General features: G+C 36.3%; 1 protein-coding gene across 1 annotated transcript in view; it reads right to left on the bottom strand.

The window, feature by feature from the left end:
- The window catches only part of Grd (gamma-aminobutyric acid type A receptor subunit Grd), a 1,945,208-nt gene that overhangs the window by 1,285,225 nt on the left and 638,702 nt on the right, over positions 1-21,281 (bottom strand). The gene's annotated exons all lie outside the window — the stretch shown is intronic.

Here is a 21,281-nt window from a genome sequence, read left to right as displayed (position 1 = left end):
CATACGCAGATGAAATTATTTGAGATTATCAGTGCGGATTTAGACGAAATCGATCAACTATCGACCAAATATTTACCATTCGCCAAATACTCGAAAAAAAGCGGGAATACAATACCCCGGTACATCAACTATTTATTGATTTTAGAAAGGCGCACGACTCAGTTAGAAGGGAAACATTATATATACAACGTTCTTACAGAACTTGGAATACCGAGAAAGCTAATTAGATTAATTAAGATATGTTTAAATGAGTCACAAAGTAAAGTCCGGATAGGAAAATTTTTGTCCATGAGTTTTCACGTCCAAAATGGCCTGAAAGAAGGAGATGCGTTGTCGCTATTATTATTTAACTTTGTTCTCGAATATCTATAAGGAAAATCAAAGATAGCAACCAGGGCCTAGAGTTGAGCGGTATTCACCACGTTATAACATATTCTGATTATGTACATTTAATAGGGGATGCTAGGAGAACAATAGAGAGAAATGCAGAGATCTTATTATTACCTTATACATGGTATAATGTAACATGGCCCGGAAGTTTTGGGCAACCACTGTATATATAGGAATTATATATTTATTTAACTTTTGTAAAATATATAATTAGTCGTTTACTCGATTTTAGGTAGATCGCAAAATTTGCGTTAAGTTGCTTGAAATGATAATTTTAGTGTATTTAATTGAATATATATATGGTTAAATATATCTACATTGGACAATATTCGTATATTTAGCCATAAATCTAATGTTATTTTATAAAATAATGTCATATCCGGTCGTTTTGAATCCTTTTCTGTGTATTTTCATGGATATTTTCGGTTTAGGGGATCCTCAAAAGAAATCAAAATTTTTATTTCAAAAATCTTCTCTGAAATTTTACATTTGTAAAGTCAGCCATAGTAGCTTCTTGAAGCATCTCTTTGTTTAATCTAAATTATCTGTGATTGGATCTTCCGCAATCACAGTTGTGGTTGAGATTTTCGGCTTTCTTTGATCTTGAGAGATAAACCTATCCTCATATAGTTATGTCACAATGATCCTCCAATGTTCTTCCCATTGTCTTTGTCTTTTACCGGAAGCAGTGTTAAGAGGTGGACGTACAATTATCCTCGTCGATATAAAACGTGGAAAATAGAAATTTTAAAACTAACAACACAAAATTGTTGAGGCTTTTCATGTCTTTGGACAGTATACGTATGCAGTGAGTGGTTGCTGTGCTCAATGGACGATGGAGTTTCGACAGTGAGAGCAAACTTATACGTCAGAGCGTGAGTGGCTGACATAAGCCATTTTGGTGAAGCCTCGTTGTCTGGAGTCGAAGCAGCGGCCAGAAAATTTCATTTTAGGAGTCGCCGTGAAACTACTCAGCCGAGTAGTGGTGAAGAATATTTCCTTGAGAAGCCTGGCAAGGACTGAGAGACCAGGAAAGTAAACATATTTTTTTTCCATGGAAGATTTCAACAAGTAAGTGTTGTAGAAAGTAATCCAAATTGTTATTTTCGGACGAACTAAACCTACAAAAATTTTATCATTGGATTGAAGATGCAGTATTCTTTTGGTGTTGTGATGTCTGACATAATGTGCTAATTTTGCGTCGTTTTTCCCTGAGTTACACGGTACACAAATCCGAGATGTGATAGGAAATGTCGTTCAATGGGGGTTTTCTTTCTTTGAGTTTCAGTGTTGACGATTGTCATAAACAGTCCAAGAAATGTGTGTACTTTCGAGTTCACACATTCTCCTTAATATTTATATTTATTTTGGAAAAGTAAACCTCAAAATTTTTCTCGTACTACTAAATAATGCAAGGTAAATTCATTCACTGGTTTTAGCTCACATTCACTTCAGATTGGGTACGATGAGACAAATGTTTACAAAAGTTTCGGCTCACATTAATGACAAGGGTGCCACGTATGACTATTGATAATGGGAGATGTTCATCAACAGTGAAATATTCGCTCTGTATTTTAAATTCCCTCAATTAGTAAAACAAAAGCTCAGATTTTAAAACACATTCAGATTTTTTTTTAATCTAAAAGAATTTGAAGCTGAATGATAAGTGTTCTGTACGTCCTTCGTAACTGGCTGTGCATGCTATACTCCGAATATGTCTACTAAAAGTGAATATTATGTGTTAGGTTAAGTTAGTTTAGATAGTTAGGTTAGGGATTTAGGATAAGTATATTTTATTTATTGAATATTTCCTCATGTGTATTTTCTCTGTGTCAAAATTTTGTTTTGGTTGTGAAAGGTAAATGCGGATAGGCCTGAGCTTATATAAAGAGGTCACCCTATTGGTATAAATCCTCTGTGCCAGCCCCACTTGCACAACATTGACCGAGAGAAATGCGAAAGAAAGAAATATGTATGCACACAGCCATGGAGAGTAGTACATATGTAATATAGTATTTTTTTATGTAATCAGTTTTCCTCGTAACAAATGTGATAATATACGATTTGTTTTATAGTCGATAGAAATTTAAAACACATGAAGGTTACTCACGAGGTGTGAAGAGAGAATGTGATTCTAATAAATTTGTATCCAACCTTATCCATTCAGCTATGAAAAATATTCACATTTCTAACCATTGCAACCTTTTTTTTATTCTTTTGGTTTTGTCACTTTCTTGTCATACATAAAATCTAGTGTAAATAAAGTATACGAGCCGAAACACAATCTTTTCTTATCCAGTACAAAGTTCATCATTTAGAGCTATGTAGTAAATTAACTTCAGTGGTATTGTTAGTACGTAGTATACAGAGTTTTGACAAGCAGTACGTGAACAGTGTGACGAAAGTAAATTGTAGCGTTTGAAAACATACAGAATTGATTTCACTTAGTGTGACCGGGGTTGTAATCACAGACCTGACAGAAAAAATTCACTTCGTTAATAAGATCAACAAAATTCATTTTTGGCATCCAGGTTTACAAAATCCAATTCTGTTGCGCGATTCAGAATTCAGTTTGAGATTTTTTTTTATCTGGGTTAATAAATACAAACATTCAGATTTTCGAAGCACTCATTGTCAGTTTCACTCTTGGGTCAGTGTCTTGTTTCTTTTAGATTTTGGTTTGCAACCTATCCCGTGATGGGATGCAGATGATGAACTGCAGATCTGGATACTGGACTGCGAGTGAGAATGAAGGAGGCTTAGAAATCTTCACATTTTGGGTCAATTTGAGTTCTATTTTCCGGAGATGATTGGTTTGGTGGATGGGTCAGTGAGTGTTGACAGCTTGCCCAACCTGGGCCCGGTGGGTTCGCGGTCACCAATCAGTGACACATTCACGCAACCATAGTCGTAAGGAAAGTGAACATCATACAAAACACATCAGTATCACTATCAGCATCATTTATTTCATTTATTATATTTTATTTTAAATTTTTATTTTATATTTTTATTTATAATTTTTTTGTAAAATTATTAAAAGCTTGCAAGGACATGGGTTTAGAAGTAAATGCAGAGAAAACTAAATACATGGAAGTGGGTCGGGACCGTAATACAGCAAATTATGGATGCGTTATAATATTAAATAGTATTTTTGATAAAGTGGATAGTTTCAAATATCTACTATCAATATTAAGAGAAGAAAATCATATTCACGAAGAAATTAAATGTCGACTAAATGCAGCGAAATCGTGTTACTTTTCGGTTCAAAATCTCTTCTATCGAGGAATTTCAAGCTTAAAATATACAAAACTACAATTATGCCTGTGTTTCTGTATGGTTGCGAAACATGGTCGCTTACTCTGGGGGAAGAACATAGACTGAAAGTATTTGAGAACAAGATCCTGAGACGAATATTCGGACCGAAGAGGAACGGGAACGGGGAATAGCGGAAACTCCATAACAAGAAACTACATAATTTATACGGTTTACCCAACATTGTTAGGTCGTGAAGTATAGGAGGCTTAGGTGGGCTAGTGATGTAGCTAGAATGGAAGAAAGTAGAAACGCTTTCAAAGTCTTGACTGGAAGACCAATGGGAAAACGACCATTAGGAAGAACTAGGCGCAAATGGGAGGACAATATTAAGATGGATCTCGCAAAGATAGGAATACAAAGTAGAAACTGGATGCAGTTAGCTAAGGATAGAAGTCAGTGGAGAGCTTTTGTGAACGCGGCATTGAACCTCCGGGTTACATAGGCCATAGAGTTAGTTAGAAAGTAGATATTGGTTTGTGAATAATATTTTTAATTACGTTTATTAGAAAGGAATGTATTGGACCTAAAATTGGGAACAAAATATATCTTATCTATTTTAAATTAATGAAAACTGAAACACGTGCCTTTTCGTCTTTTTCATTATATAGAGAAATGTACAAAAGGTAATGTGCGCATGATGTTAATATAGATCTATGGTCTGAGATCAATATGCTTGCTTGGATAACTGTTTTAAATTTCGTAAATCTTTTAGTAAAGTGAGAAACGGAAATTTCATGAAAGTTAGGCGATTAATTTTGCATACTTAGATGTGATGAAAAATATTTTTAAAATGCTGGAGAATAAAATAAATGGTGCAGGATGCTTGATATTGCATTGCCAATCTTTTTTACTTCCATCGGGGATGGCCAACACCTTGACCGTGGTCTACTACTAGGACGTAAATCCTAAGAAGTCGACGTCGGTGCACTGTGTCATACTGTCTAATCCAATCAAGTACACCCATTTCGATGCACAAATTGCTAATTTCTGATATTAACATTTTTGATCATATGAAACAAAACAAATATGTTTGTTTCAAATATTCTTCAATTTTATGGTATTGGTCTTTATTATTTACTTTTCATTATTTCCTCGTTATTAATTTATATCAGTGATTTTCGACCTATTTTTTACAATGATCCCTGTTTATCACATCCTGTTGCCAGCGACTGTTACATCTAACTTTCTGTTCTTAAGAAGCGTTTGTGTGTGGTTTTTAATCTACCTATTGCAAAGGGATCACGATATTAGTTAGAAAGGCAATTTGAACTTTTTAAAAAGTTGCATACATTACGCGGAAATGCTAACGAGCATAAGGACGTTTTTGTTTCACAAGCCACGTTTACGTTCGCTGGCCAATAGTCTTAACTACCAAGTAAGATTTTTCGAATCTTTTCCCCTTTTCCACTACGAAAATTCTGAACAAGCACTATTAATGTACAACCTCAGTGTTTTTTGCTTCCCCTTCCTATCCCATTGTTATTTGGTCGGAATTCAATGTAGCGTTCCGTTCAGCAGCGAGGCTATATGAGATGTGCACCTATAGCTTAATGTGAAATCCGAACCACATGAGCTTCCGGCAGGAATAGAACCCGGTATTCCTTTGCCAAATATTAGAATGCAATTCGGACATACAGGTTGTGTCACCAACTCTTTAATAAATAAAAATAAAGAAATCCCTCCTTACTAAATTACAGCGAAACAATAACGAGAATGTAAGTGAGGAATTATATCAAGTTTGCAATGAAGATTTCATTTCACTCGTAACTGTAGTTCCTGTATGTTGTTTTCCATAATATTTATTATGAGTTTATTTCCATAAATTTAGCTTCAGAATATACTTCGTATAACATGTCACTAACTTACGAAAGGGTTCTCAGTCTGTAGGAACAGCGCGAAAGTGTTACTACAAAGCGTACTGCCTTGGTCTAGTTACTAGCACGTAGGACTATTGAAAGAAAGGTTGGGGGTTCGATTCCCAGTGGGTGAGTATTACGCATTTTTGGTTAAATTTAAGCTTTCTACGTGCGGTGCTTCTTGTTAGAAGTTACAATTTCCATTTCTATTTTTGGAATTTATTAATGTAGCCCTCAAAAGGGCTGTTTTATGTAAACTCGTCTCCAAATTAATAAGACATCCAATGATCATTTGCATCAAAACCGCTTAATTCTTCGCGGCAAAGAGACGACGGAGGTAGCGTTTGCTCTGCGCAGCTTCCTCCCATGCGTCTTTTACTAAGTTCCAGTGAACAGCTTGTGTCGTTGGTGGCGGATTAGGAAAGCTTTCCTTAATCACCCTTTTCACCTCAGCCCAGGGCCGTGCTGGGATACTAATGAGGGCGGTGGACAAGTCTACTAAAAGGGCGCCGATACAAACGGGAATATATATATATATATATATATATATATATATATATATATATATATACACTTTGAAAGAAAGTATGTATGCCTTTCTATATCAAAATCACCACCAAATTTGTTTTAGTATTAACGTAAGTAGCTAATTTGTGGAAAACTTGAATCGAAATCCTCTTCAATAGAGAAAAAACTTTTTAGTTCCTCTAATAACATCTCTGTCAAATAAAAAGAAGCTAAATGTATCAATAATTTAATATAGCTCTATGGCCTATGGACACAGGAGGTTCAGTGTCGCGTTTACAAAAGCTCTCCATTGATTTCCGTCCTTAGCCTACTGGACCCAGTTTCTACTTTATATTTCAATTTCTGCGACAACCATTTTAATATCGTCCTCCCATCTGCGCCTCGGTCTTCCTAATTTTCATTTACCTATTTGGATTTCCAGTTAGAACTTTGAAAGCGTTTCTAATTTCTTCCATTCTGGCTACATAACATGCCCATTTGAGCCACCTAGACTTGATTACCCTAACAATGTTTTTGTAAATGGTATAAAATTATGCAGTTCCTCGTTATGAAATTTCCGCCATCCCCATTCCCGTTCCTCTTGGAGTTCGAATATTGGTTTAAGAATCTTGTTTTCAAATACTTTCAGTCTGCGATTTTCCCTCAGATTCAGTGACCATGTTTTGCAACCATACAACACAACAGGCATGATTATTGTTTTATATTTTAAGCTACAAATTCCTCAACAGAATTCGCTACAACAAAAGATTTTTAACTGAATAATAACACGAAATCCCTGCTTTCTATTGACATCAAATTTTTTAGTTATTATGGTTTTAGGTCTGTTAATAATGATTCTAGATATTTGAAAGTATCCACTTTGTAGACAGAAAATATTATTTCGTATTTTAACGTATCCATAAAATGCAGTATTACAATCCCGACGCACTTCCATGTATTTAGTTTTCTCTGCATTTACTTTTAAGCCCATATCTCTGAAGGATTAAGTAAGATTTCTGCATTCCTTTCTATTGTTCTATCATCCCCTATTAAATTTACATCATCAGCATACGCCATAACCTCCTAAATACAATTCAGTTCTAGAACCTGATTCCTGTCTTTTATTTTCCTTATAGTGTTCTCCAGAGCAAAGTTAAATAATAATGGCGACAACACATCTCCTTCTTTTAGGCCATTCGCAACGTGAAAGCTCGTGAACAAGAATTTCTCTACTCGAACCTTACTTTGGGATTAATTTAAACATATCTTAATTAATCTAACTTTTTCGGTATTCCAAATTCTGTAAGCATGTTGTTCAATATTTCCCTACTACCCAAGCCTAAAGTCAATAACTGATGTGCCAGGATATTGTATTCCTATTTCTTTTCAAGTATTAGTCGAATGGTAAATATCTAGTCGATAGTTGATCGATTTTAAATAAATCCGCTCTGATAATCTCCAATAATTTCATCTGCGTATGGAGACAATCTTTCTAATAGAATGTTTAAGAGAATTTATTGGATGTTGACGAAAGAGAAATGCCTCAATAATTATTAGCCAGTTTTGTCGCCTTTCTTGTGAATTGGAACAATGATTGATTCTTTCAACTCTTGTGGCAATTCTTCCTTGTTCCAGACAAGGAGAATGAGTTTGTGTATCTTGCTCTACAATTTTTCCCCTCCAGCTAAAATTAAGTCAATCAGAATTTCGTCTACACTCGGAGATATGTGTTTCTTTAATTTTTTAATAGCGATTTCTATTTCTGTCTGGTTAGATTCTGGAAAATACTGTTATGCTGTATGCCTTTCACTTTCTCCACGCACATTAGTTTTTGTCTATGTGTTAAGTAAACCGTCAAAGGAATCTTTCCATCTATTAAGATGCTATCCTGATCAGAGAGAACTGTTCCTTTAGCTTTACTTAATATATAAACACGAAATTGATAGCCTTTCTTAAATCCGTTAATGCATTTATACATGTCCCGAATGTTTTTATTTTTACTATTATCTTCAAGTTAATTAATTTTAGCTTTCAAAAATCGCGTTTCTTTGTTCTAAAAGTTTTTGAAGTTTTCCCCCAGATGACAGTGAAGTTTGATGTAGTTTTTTTCGTTCGGATTTTGTAGCCAACGCTGTTTCTTCTGTTTTCTCTTCTCTGCTACTTTAGTGCATTCCTGGTTGAACCATGCTTTGTTCCTACGTATTTCTGCGTTTCCCAATATTTCTTTTGCTGAAATCTTAATGTTATCTCTAATTTCAACCAAGTATCCTGAACACTAGTGCACTCCGAACTTTTTAAAACCGAGAATCTATTCGACACTTCATTCTGGCTCCCCTCTCATCCGACCCTCCTCTAATTTCTTTAAATTAAACCACTCCGTTTTCAGATATTGAATATCTCCTTTATTCAACGATAGTCTCTCTCTTATTATCATAATCAACTCCTCTGGACGACCGAACATCAGTTGTGCTAGGCTGTTTTCTTCTATCTACTAAAACGTGATCGATTTGATTATGTGTTTTCCCGTCTGGTGAGGTCCATGTATATTTATGAACGTCGCGATGTGGGAATTTTGTAATCATCGCGATAAGGTTTCTGTATTTGCAAAGTTCACGAGTCTTACGCTGTTGTCACAACCTTCCTTATGCAGACATTTATTCCCTATAATCGGTTTGAAAATACCCTCTCGTCCTACCTTCGCATTGAAACCGCCTAACAGAATTTTCATACGGTAATGCAGGAGATGATCAAATACCCGTTCTATTCTTTCGTAAAAAAAACTTTTTTTATTGTCATCCTTATTTTCTGTTGGGACATGCATTTAAAACAATAATATTACACCACCTACTCTTAAGAGAAATAAAAGAAAATTTATCATTAACAAATTCAACCCATGTAATTGCTGATATTACGTATTCGTTTGTGAACGAAAAGTCCTGATCCTAGTTGGTAATTTATAATTCGTTCTCCGTAAATGAACGTAAAATTTCCCGACTTGACTAATCCATTTCCTCCTCATCTAACTTCCTGATATCCCACTAGGTCCATCTTCTATTTCTAAACACATTCGTTACACATTTTAACGCGCCTGCCCTTATAGAGACTTCTTATCTTCCATGTTTCAAATCTCATGTTGATTTTACTTTGCTGAGTTCGTGCCAAGTTATCAGTTCTGATCCGAGGATTCTGCGAATATATCTGAGCAATACTTTTTTTTTTTTTTTTTTTACAGGATGAGATTTTTAGCCCCACACCAAATTCCCAAGCTGGAGGATCGCCACTTGTCGTCTGTGCGCGACTGCTTATTCAGTATATTCGCACCTAAGCTCTATATCTAGAGACCTTCTCCTCGACCCACAACCTGAGGTGACAGGAGGACCACATTTCACGGAAATAAATATAACTATATTTTAGAAATACAATAGGTACTGATAATCTGAACACTGCTTTAAAACCTACAGGAACAATCGATATGCTCGGATATATAGATGCATATTAAGACTGTGAAGGCTTCGATGCCGTAAAAATCGTAAGTTAGAGACTAGTGTCAGTGTAGTATTTCATGAATACATCGTATGTTTGACTATCCAAATTATTCTTGATGTATTACATTGTTTCGTTTTATAGCTACATAACTTTATAATATTTTTGTAAGTGATTATACTCTTTACCTGTTCTGCCAATAGCAACTGTATGAATTTATAATACAAAACTGAAATACAGAAGAATATATATATATATATATATATATATATATATATATATATATATATATATATATAATGTGATATTTCGCAGAGCATCTCATGGAAAGAGCGCCTTGCATTCTTCACAGCTTCTTTATTAACAATCATTATTCGAATTTATTATACAAAGCTGGCACACAGGATAACTAAAACCACTTAGTATCTATAATGTGATGTTCCGTAGGGCGCCTTATGTAGAAGGCGCACTGTACCTGTCACGGATTCTTTACCAATAGTAACTGTATGTATTTATTGTACAGAACTGTGGTATACAGAAGAGTAAATAAAATCGTTCATCTTTGGTGTGGACTCGCAAGGGTGCCTAATGTAAAGGGCGCACTGCACCTTTCACAGGTTCTTTACCAATAAAACTGTACTAATTTATTACTAAATCTCGTACCTTTATTTATACTGTGATGTTTCAGAGGGCGCACCGGGACACGTCCCGGTATCCCGGTGGGCCAGCACGGGCCTGCCTCAACCCATACATTTTCGATTGAGTTCATGTCAGCCCAGGTGCAGGTCAGCAGATCTAGATCAGCCTGTTCTGCTAGCCAATTCTCAACTACCCAACATATGTGGACGGGAGATATGTCGTACTGAAAGTTGACTACGCCATCAGGATAAAGTTCTCTAACAGATGGCAGCATGACATTCTGAATAATGTGCAAATACTGCACACCCCTCAAGCGTCCCTCTATCCGATGGAGTATTCCTAGGCCCTTTTATGTTAAGAATTTCCAGGCCGACACCGACACGTTATGGATGTATCGTTGGTCATAACTGGTTCCACGAGGACGATACACAACGACGGGTCCTGAATTTCCAGACAAACACTCACTCTTCGTTCCAGTTGCGATTCCTGTTCGCTTCTGCAAATTCAAGTCACAATCGAATGTGATCTTCCGAGAGGACTTCCTTTCGAGCCGCACGACGAGGAAGCCGTCTTCTAGCACTGAACCAGAAGCTAGAAATTTGCTATTCGCATCAGCTGTCGAGAGGTCGTGTGAGGTTGTTGCTGTGCAACATCAATGAGCTGATGACGTTACTCCTCTGTTGTCATTAGTTTCCTCCCGCAACCGAGCTGTCTACCACCTTCCCCAGTTTCTCGGTACCACTTCACCGACTGTTGAGCTCTTCTTGGGTTAACCCCAACACCTACTGCTGCTTGCTAGACGCTCTACCCCACGTTAACAAGGGCAAGAATGCCTTCCATTGTGTTCTCTGCTATTACGCTCTATCGAATGATTACACCTCCAGGTTGAGTTTGTAAAATATTACTCCTAAGAACAAACGTCACTGGCAGATAGCAATACTGAACAGAATTCCACAAAAATTCATGCTGAATTTACGTTTACAGCTACCCTTTTGAGATTTTCCCTCAAGGACAATCGAGTGGAAATTCAGTTCCGTGTGTGTGCTTAAGCCGTGTTCGTATTCCTTCGAACAGTTTTAACGCATTTGTTTCCCGGCCACCATAGGAACAGACAATCTGGTCAAGTCATAGCATACAATACATTTAAGCAAGTATATTTCTCGTGAAATTGTTACACGTTACGCAAACACTCCTAATATATGAATCTATAGATTTATTTATATAGAGAAAACAAACAGTGGAAACAACCTATCAAAAAGAATAAATTTACAGCACGATCATAATGAAAAGCATGCCTCGTAATATAAAAGATTTCTTTTGCGTAAGAAATCAAAAATCAGTTGGTCAGAGCAACTAGTCTGTACGAATGACGTTGTTGGTTCGAGCCCAGGGTTCTGATTACCATTGTTTTTTTTTTATGTGAGGAAAAATCAAATTGTGACATCGCGATATCAAATGTATTTGGTTAGGTAACTATCTTAGCTAAACTGTCAATATCAGTAACCGTCTAAATTATTTCATTGAGATAAATGTGAGTTAAATCTACAAACAACTTTTAACGAAATTACGACGTATGTGTTAAACACACCAGGTCCATATTACCCTGATGCTTACCTTGATTACCTCACTCAATCTGCTCACGACATTTTTCATGTTCGTAAACGAAACTATTTTCCAATCTTTTTAACTATTTTACCTTAAGTTTATAATATTTGTCCGACTATCGCAAATGTATATTTGTCTTCTTTACTGTTTGTTTTTTTCTTATGCATGTCCTATCTTGAGCTACTATATCTCTGTATAATTGATTTCTAAATAAAGTGCTTTAGAAAAGTTAGTTAGAGCAGCGAGTCTGTAAGCAGGAGGTAGTAGGAAGTGGGTTCGAGTCCTCTAAAACTGAGATGTTCATTTTTACTTGTTCACTGGTAAATAACAAATGCTTTCCAGTAAATTGTAATTCCAATTTAGGAAATTTTATAATACATTTTCACATCGCTTATTAAATTGTACTCAATCCATTTGTTTGTAGAGTTTGGTAACAGGTTTCCCTATTAAATAGTTATTTATCTCTGTTTTGTCATTCTGCTACGGGATGCCACAAAAGTGGGAATTGTCGAAAATGGGGTTCCCCCAAAAAGTGGGAATTCCCCGAAAAGTAGGAACTTCTGGAAGTTGGAATTACCATAAATTGGGGATTCCCTCAAAAAGTGGAAATTCCCAGAAGGTGAGGATTTCCCAAAAGAATAGGGACTCCCAGGAAGTGAGGATTCCCCAGAAAATGCGGATTACCTAGAAAGTGGGATTTCTTCAAACTCAAACGGTTCCCAGAAATTGATGATTCATCAAAAAGTGTGAATTCCCTAGAAAGTGTGCATACTCCAATGTGTGAGCTTCTCCAAAGTGTAGAGACTCCATAGAAGTTGGAATTCCCCCAAAGAGGGAATTTCCCAGGAAGTGGGGATTTCCCAGGAAGTGGAGATTGTTTTAGAAAGTAGGAATTCCCAGAGAGACGGTACTCCCAAGAAAGTAGGGATTCCTCAAAAAGTGGAATTCCCCAAGTAAGATTCTCCCAAGAAATGGATATAACCTAGGAAAACGGGATTTCCCCAATAAGGAAAATGCGGACTCCTTAGGAAGTGGGAATCCCACAAAAACAAGGACTCCCTAGGAAATAAGATTCCCCAGAAAGTGGGGATTCCCATTAAAGTGGTGGTTCTCAGAAAGTGGGGATTCCCCTGAAAGCGGGTATTCGCAAAAGTGGGGATTTTCTAAGAAGTGAGTATTGCCCAGGAAAACGGATTTCCCCAAAAACTGGAGTTTACCCAAAAGGGAAGGGACTCGAAGGAAATGGCCGTGAAGCGAGAGCGCCCCTCGTGGTAGCTAATTTTCTTTATAAACTGCTTTTACGGGGAAGAGTTTGCAATATTTTCAGTTATGTAACTTTGTCTTTGCTAAATTTTAAGTGTCAGTAATCGTGCAAAACGTTTAACAACTGATCAATCAGTGGGTATATCAAGCAATCTCTCACGCAATTCACTAACAGTTTCAGTAATTATACCACTAACGTGGAATCGAGAATATTTTTTTCTACTAATCCAATATGCGTCAAATTCGACAATTATGAAATTTAATATATAGTTTATATGAAGACATTAACAAACATGTTTCCAGTCTACAAAAAAGATGGTCCTAGGAACATAAAGAGCATAAATCATTTTTCAAAATAACAGTAGATATTCACGTCTTGTCTGATCCAAATGTATTATTTATGTTCACACCAATAGAAAGAGTTGTATTCATTGGCTGCTGTTAACACAAAGACTGGTTTCATGGACTCTTGGTTTAAGACGTCACGTCTAACGATGTATTTCGTTTTAACCTACGCATTCTATCACTTTCGATACTTTCACTGATTTATGTGTGTCTATACATAAACTATTTCGCAAGTCGTAGCCAACTATAGCATTATAAAGAAAACGAAAACGGGGACTTGAATCTACGTCATTTAGATTACAATCATAATGACTGAAATGCTTGCGCTATTTTGTTGGTCTACCAACAGTTCGCATAAACCGTGAAGTATTGAAAGTAGTCTTCCTTTTTCTTTGTCTAGGCAAAGCGTTTTGTAAAGTATAATTTACTGTAGTTTCTGTTCTCTTCGAGTAAAAGTGTAGTGCATCCATAGATACTTTCGTGTTTTAATTAATGTTTCTTTCTTTTCTATTTTTATTTCCTTTCTTTATCCAAAAACATTTCAACTGCTTTTTTTTTTTAGAAAAAAAAAGAGATGAGAATTTTTCATCCCCACAGAACAGACCTTTAGTGAAACGTATTCTACCTAAAAGGAACTAATTTTGGAATGATTATGATTAACTTCCCATCATGATAATGTTTTTATATATAATTGTTTTCTGTGAAAAGGGCTTATGTGACCAAAGTTTGATATTTTTTTGCAGGTTAACAATAATTTATAGTTATATCCTAACAAGCCAATAAACATTCAATACCAATATGCATTTACATATACTTTTCTTTTTCCATAAGCCAAACCAAATCGTGAGAAATCAGTTGTTTGTCATTTCCGGAAACTTTTGTTTATTACACATACGTCCTTTTAACAGAAAACGATTCAACACAGCTTCCTACAGTATATGCTTCCTTTACCCTTTTGTCAATTTTTCTGAAAGGGAAAGGTGTCGTATGAGAGTAACCAACTAATTGAGTGTAAAATGCCCCAGTAGCAAAAATTCCCGGGCCAGTCATGGAGTCCTCTTAATTTCCATATCAATCATGTACAATTTAAGTGTGCCCACCAGAGCCCAAATGGGTCCCCTGACAGACTCATGTCGATAAACGATATAACTCATATTTATTGATTTGTGCAGATTCTGCCGATTTGGAACGTAAATTGCTAATTTCTTTCGGAATTTTTGTGTAACGTAACTATGAGACGATTTCAGCCAATGTAGTTGTCGATGTGGGGCAATGTCGTAAAATGTCGTTTTACCTAGACTGTATCATTCTTCGTAGTTTGACATCGCGCCATCTGTAATGGGACGACTTGTTAACCGTTCTAGGAGGATCAACCTCGAGATCCATATGGATCGATGTCGCAGTTTTCCATTTACCCACCAAAGGCCCACCGATATATGCTACTGGGGTGGTTTCGGCTTGTAGTTAAGGAGTAAAAATTGCTTTCTCCCTTTGACCTAGTCATTATGATTTCAATTTTATTCTTAGTAATTTAAAACAGTACTTCTCAAAGTGAGCATTAAAGCACCACAGGGTGCGTTCGCATTTCCAAAGGATACACTGGAACAAAAAAGAGCAATTGGGAGCATTTGAGATTTCGTTGCCTTTTAGACTTCTCCTTATTAATGGACGAAAGCAATTATGTATTACAAATTATCTAAAGTTTAGACTTCTTTAGTAACTCTAAGGTAACTAAAGGTTAAGATCTATGGGAGAGACAAGAAAATTCCAATCTTTATTTTCTTTCCATCTTTTACACTTAGTGATACTATAACGTAATTACGTCATTTGTACGACGACTACATGTCACTCATTGACCGTTTGACGTTGAGAATGGACACGTAACTTTGTAAATTTATCAATGTCATCATTACAATACGATACCCATTCTGGGGTTAAGTCTACAGGATTAGGCTACCTAAAATGTTGTAATAAAACCTAGGAAAGAAACATTCCCATTCTGGGGTTAAGTCTACAGGATTAGGCTACCTAAAATGTTGTAATAAAACCTAGGAAAGAAACATTAAAGTAAATGGGATTCTCCATGATTAATTAACTAACTCTATGGCCTACGAAACTCGAAGGTTCAATGTCGCGTTCACAAAAGATCTTCACTGACTTTTATCCTTAGCCGACTGGATTCAGTTTCTACCCAGTATTCCTAATTCTGCAAGATCCATCTTAATGTTGTCTTCCCATCTGCGCCTAGGTCTTCCTAATTGCCTTTTTCAAATGGGGGTTCCAATTAAAATTTTGAAAGCGTTCCTACTTTTTTTCCATTCTGGCTACATAGCCTACCCACCTGAGCCTCCTAGCTTTAATGACCCTAACAATGTTAGGTCAGTGATATAAACAGTGCAATTCCCCCACGATTACTGCTAAATAAAATAAAGAATCAAACTACATATTTCCTTTTAATTTAAGGTGTAAAGTTAATCTTGGAAAATAACACAAATATAAATCTTCAATACCAGACTGGAGGAATTTATATCGGGGTCGGCACCGTTGAGTTGAAAAGCAGGGGAAAAGGATTTATTAACTAAATGCATGTTGAATATGCTAAGCTGCAAGAGGGCGTCATCGCCCAGATTACAACTTTTGCCGATCGTTGCTCTAGAGGGATTTGTCTAGGATGGTTTGATGTAGGGCTAATAACGATGAGTATGTTTATTTACATCACTGTTAAAGAAAATGAAATGAAATCTTTGAGTTTTACGTCCCACGGTTATGCCGGTTATTCTAAGAGAGACGTTGATGATGAGTAATGAATGAAATGGTGGAATGAAGAAAGTGGGAGGAAACGGGAGAACCCCGAGAAAACCTACGGACACGGTGTTTGTCCACCACAAAGTTCACTTGGCGGGGGCTGGGATCGAACCCGGGACCCCAAACACCAGAGGTGAACGCTCTACCACTGAGCCACCGCAGTCCCCCCGACACTGTTAAAGAAATAGCAAACTTTCTGAAAGGAACTTACTTAGGAAACATCAGATCCTCCTTATACTTAGCTAGAGCTCATTTTGAGAAATTGCATCTGGCGTTCTGGGTGAAAGTTCTATGGGACTATTAGAAAAATACATATTCCCGTTTCCATGCTGATGGTTGAATTATTGAATTACGTTCGAAGCATATTCGTAAATAGTGCCCCCGCAACCCTGTGGCATGGGGACCGCACAAGCTGCAAGGCCAAACCATATATAGAAAGTGCGCAGGGGCGGACCAGGCCAAATTTTCACCCGGAGAAAGTGACTTTTTGGCGCCCTCCCCCTAATACTAGCCTATATTTGACATTTTATCATATATTTTTAATATTTTAAACCCATTTTTCAATAGGACATTCATTACCTAGGAAAACTTCACAAAAAAATATAGCGCGCTATAAGCTATACAAACTAGCCTGCTCCGCTTAGTCTAGTGGGTAGCACACCTGCCTTCTGCGGTCCCGGGTCCAATTCACGATGGCTTACTGTTCAACGATAAAAGTGGTTCGGATTCCACTATAATCAGTTTCCACATCTCCTTTCGCCATTAAGGCATAACCGTGGAACGCTAAACTCAAAATATCAAACAATCCTTACCGCCCCTCCACTCTTTATTCTACATGCCATCTTTCCATTTGTCAATACAGCCTTCTTAGTACTATGAAACTCTCCTCTTCCATGGTGAAATGGAAATGATTACGTAATTGCTGCTGCTTTACAAGAATATAAACCAAAATGTCAGTAGAAAACACATTATAAAATTTACTTTTAGAGGCTCGTTTTGGCGCCCCTCTGACTCTGGAGCCCCGGGCAGTTGTCCGGTTTGCCCAGCCGTTGGCCCGCCCTTGAATGTACGGACCGATAACTAAGGGCTGCGGAGGAAAGGTTAACCTTAATGTTATGCCACTGGTTTGACGTGTTTGAAATGTTCAGTAAATGATCGGTTAGTGAAATAATTTCGACGGTTACAGATATTTAAAGTTTAGCTAAGACAAAGTTACCTAACCAAATACATTTGATATCGTGATGTCACAATTTGATTTTTCCTCACATAAAAAAGAGGAAACAATAGTAATAAAAACCCTTACTTGTACTCGGCTCGAACTAACAACCCAATTCGTACACACTAGTTGTTCTGACTAAGTGAGTTTCGATTTCTTACGCGAAAGAAGTCTGTTATATTACGAGGCATGGTTTTCATTGTAATCGTCCTGTTAATTTACTCTTTCGATAGGTAGTTTCCACTGTTTCCTTTATCTGTATAAATAAATGTATAGATTCATATATGAGACGAATATCCGGACCCAAGAGGAACGGGAATGGGGAATGGCGGAAACTTCATAACAAGGAACTACATAATATATATGGTTTACCCAACATTCTTAGGATCGTCAAGTCTAGGAGGCTTAGATGGGCGGGTCATGTAGCTAGAATGGAAGAAAGTAGAGACGCTTTCAAAGTCTTGACTGGAAGACCAATCGGAAAACGACTATTAGGAAGACCTATGCGCAGATGGGAGGACAATATTAAGATGGATCTCGCAGAGATTGGAATACAGAGTAGAAACTGGAAGCAGTTAGCTAAGGATAGAAGTCAGTGGAGAGCTTTTGTGAACGCGGCATTGAACCTCCGGGTTCCATAGGCCATAGAGTTAGTTAGTTAGTTATAGATTCATATATTAAGAGTCTTTTGGTAATGTGTGTAATAATTTCTTGCTTAAATGTATGCTATGATTGGCCCTGATTGTCTGTTCCTATGAAGGTTGGAAAAAAAGTACGTCAAAACTGTTCGAGATAATACGAACACGGCTGAAGAACAGGGACTAAACTGAGTTATCACTCGATTGACCTTGAGGGAAAATCAGCTAAGGGTAGCTATAAACGAAAGTTCAGGATGCATTTCGGTGGAGTTCTGTTCAGTATTTCTATCTGCCAATCAGGTTTGTTCTTAGGAGTAATATTTTACAAACCCAACCCTTCGATAAAGCGCAATGACAGAGAACCAAAGAGAAGGAATTCTTGCCCTTGTTAACGTGGGGTACCACCATGTGCAATAAATTTGTCGCGTCTCCTTGGAATGATATTTTATCGAAAATAACTAGTTTTCCTTTATATATTCCAAATTTTTGAGTGTTTCGAAATGAGGAAACGTTACTGATAAGCAAGGACGCATTTAGGGGTGGGTCCAAGGGATTCGGATCTCCTTTGAAATCCCAACTGTTTTGTAAATTTGGCCTAATTTTCGGGATTATTTTTAAAAACATTATTATGATTTATCCTAATATTGAAGTCGGACCCCCCAAATAGCTTTGGACCGCTCCCGAAATAAATTCCTGTATACGTGCCTGCTGACAAATTTATTTTCAATATATTCGTTAAATAATAAAGTAAAATAACTAAATTAGGATCAAAAAGCTCAACACGGTCTAAACTTTTGTCCACTGCCAATAACAGATCACTTCCAACAAGAACTGATATTAATAACAAAAACTCCTAATCAATGCTGAACCTTGGAACTTCACCCCGACCAGCAAGCCTATTATTGAGAACTACGTATGAAACATTTTATCAAAACTTATACAGCCTTTATCTGGCATGAAATTATTATATGCACCAAACTGCACTCTCCTAAAATGTGCATCTAAACTTTCCTCTACGTATCTACGAAGCAATATTTTTTTTTATTGAAATATGTGAGCAGAAAACGCTAAGAGCCTGCCATTTTATTTAAATCGTAATAAACTCTGTAACCATGCGTTGACGTGAAGACAAAGCTTGGTCCATTGGTAAAGTGCTGGAAGAATGAAAACTCAATATTCGTAGGTTAGAATCAATCTACTTACCACAATATGTTATTCTTAGTGTAACGATAAAATAAGAAAGAAAAAATGTATAACCGTTAAGACAAAACTTCAACCAAGTCTGAAGGGAGCAATACTACAATAGTAACACAATGACATCAACCAAGAATTATTTCATGTAGGGTTTGGAGGAAATTACAGCTGTCAACGATATCAGAAGTAAAAACAGGCTAATAGACGTAATGCAGTCAATACTTCTGAATGCATTTACTTCATGAAAACTTCCATCTCTTCATTGGTATGGAGTTACTCATGGTAAAACCTTTCAATTGGAAGTGAAATGACATTTTACACAACTAAAACAGTTTTAAATCAATAAATGTATGTGCAAAAATAGGTGTCTCTTATTTGTAGCTCTGAGCTTCTTTCACTTTGAAGCGACAAATGAGATAAGAAAGTATGGTGATCGAAAAAAATCAAATTTGAGATTTCAACGAATTTCCACGTATTATGGCCCCTAATACCGAAAATGTTATTTCTCGATGCAAGTCCATCTATTCGTCCGTCCGTTCGCTACACTTTTCTGTGCACTCGCCTAGAGGCCATACCGATCAACTTACCTGCACCAAATTTTAGTTTAAGATTTTTATAGTATCTTCTATAGTTTTTTTCCCTCCTACTCCCAAAAAAGGGTAGTTTCCTGTACGATGAAAGTAGAAAAAAAAAAGATTTTCTCATAATTGGCTCTAACGATCTTGTTTTCTTTCCTTTTTTATAAATCAATATTTAATTAACAACCCTATTTTGTTGTATAAGGCATTTATCTGAGAGAAATCTACCAAGTGTAGTTTATAGTTAGGTGTGAGTTTTTCTCAGTGATTCTCTCAAAATGGACTCAAGCGTTTTCGTTCATATTTCATAAATAAATATTTCAGTAATAAACTGACAATATGGCATAAGTCATTTTATCCATAAAATGTACGAGGGGTAATTTATTCTGAGATTTTTTTTTTCAAAGATTTTCTGAAACACAACCTAGGAGACTTTGTATATATTTGAAAAATAAATATCTCGTTAATAACCTAACAATATGGCAAAACTTGTTTGTCCTGAAGAATATGCGAGGGGTAATCTACTCTTGGGGGTGTTTTTTCTCCACGATTTTCTCAGAAATGAGTCAAGCAATTTTGTTCATACTCAGAAATAAATATTTCAGTAAATACCTAAGAATATGGAATAACTCGCTTATCATGAAAGAATCCTCAAGAGATAGTTTATTCGGGTTTATTTTTCCCTCATGATTTTCTCAAAAGTTACTCGGGCAATTTTATTGACAATTCATAAATAAGTTTTCATTAATAACCCTATATTTTAGTATAAGTCATTTCTATGGAACAAATTACGACGGATAGTTTATTTTTGGGGATCAAGGTTTTTCCGGACAATTTTCTCGAACGACAGGCGATTTTCAAATTTCGCAAATAAATATTTCATTAATAACCAAGGGTATATCTTAACCCATTGTCCGAAACAATTCAAAATATATAGGTTACTCCTAACGTGTTCTTTTTTTACGACTTTCTCAAAAATAACTGATTTGATTTTTTCATATTTCATAAACAATTATTGCATTGATTGCTCTATTATATGTCTAATGAGAATGTGCTCAAAGTGTGTTAGTTTTGTAGTGTGGATTTTCTTCAATCGAAGTTTTTTATTCGATAATCTGAAATCTGTATTTGAATAATACGATAATTTTATACGTATTATCCAGATACACACTTCAGTAACAACTGCGGCGTAACACAATTAAGAAATTGAATTGAAAATGTTTAGTGCGATGGCCCGTACCCTGTAATTGAATATTTTTTTTTGGCAAACTCCTTAGCTATTTGTGGTAAACTAAGGCTCTTCTTTTTCGAGCGACAAAAAAGAGAAGAAAACATGCTGATTATGAAAATAATACATCAAATTCAGATTTCAACCGATTTACGTGTTTCATGGCGTCTACATACCAAAACTGTGATTTTTCGATACCCGTCCTTCCGGTCCGTCCCT

The sequence above is a fragment of the Thermobia domestica genome, chromosome 3 (genome assembly GCF_964235325.1).
Source record: "Thermobia domestica chromosome 3, izTheDome1.hap1.1, whole genome shotgun sequence".
Taxonomy (NCBI): domain Eukaryota; kingdom Metazoa; phylum Arthropoda; class Insecta; order Zygentoma; family Lepismatidae; genus Thermobia; species Thermobia domestica.
This window is presented reverse-complemented; position numbering and strand designations above follow the sequence as displayed.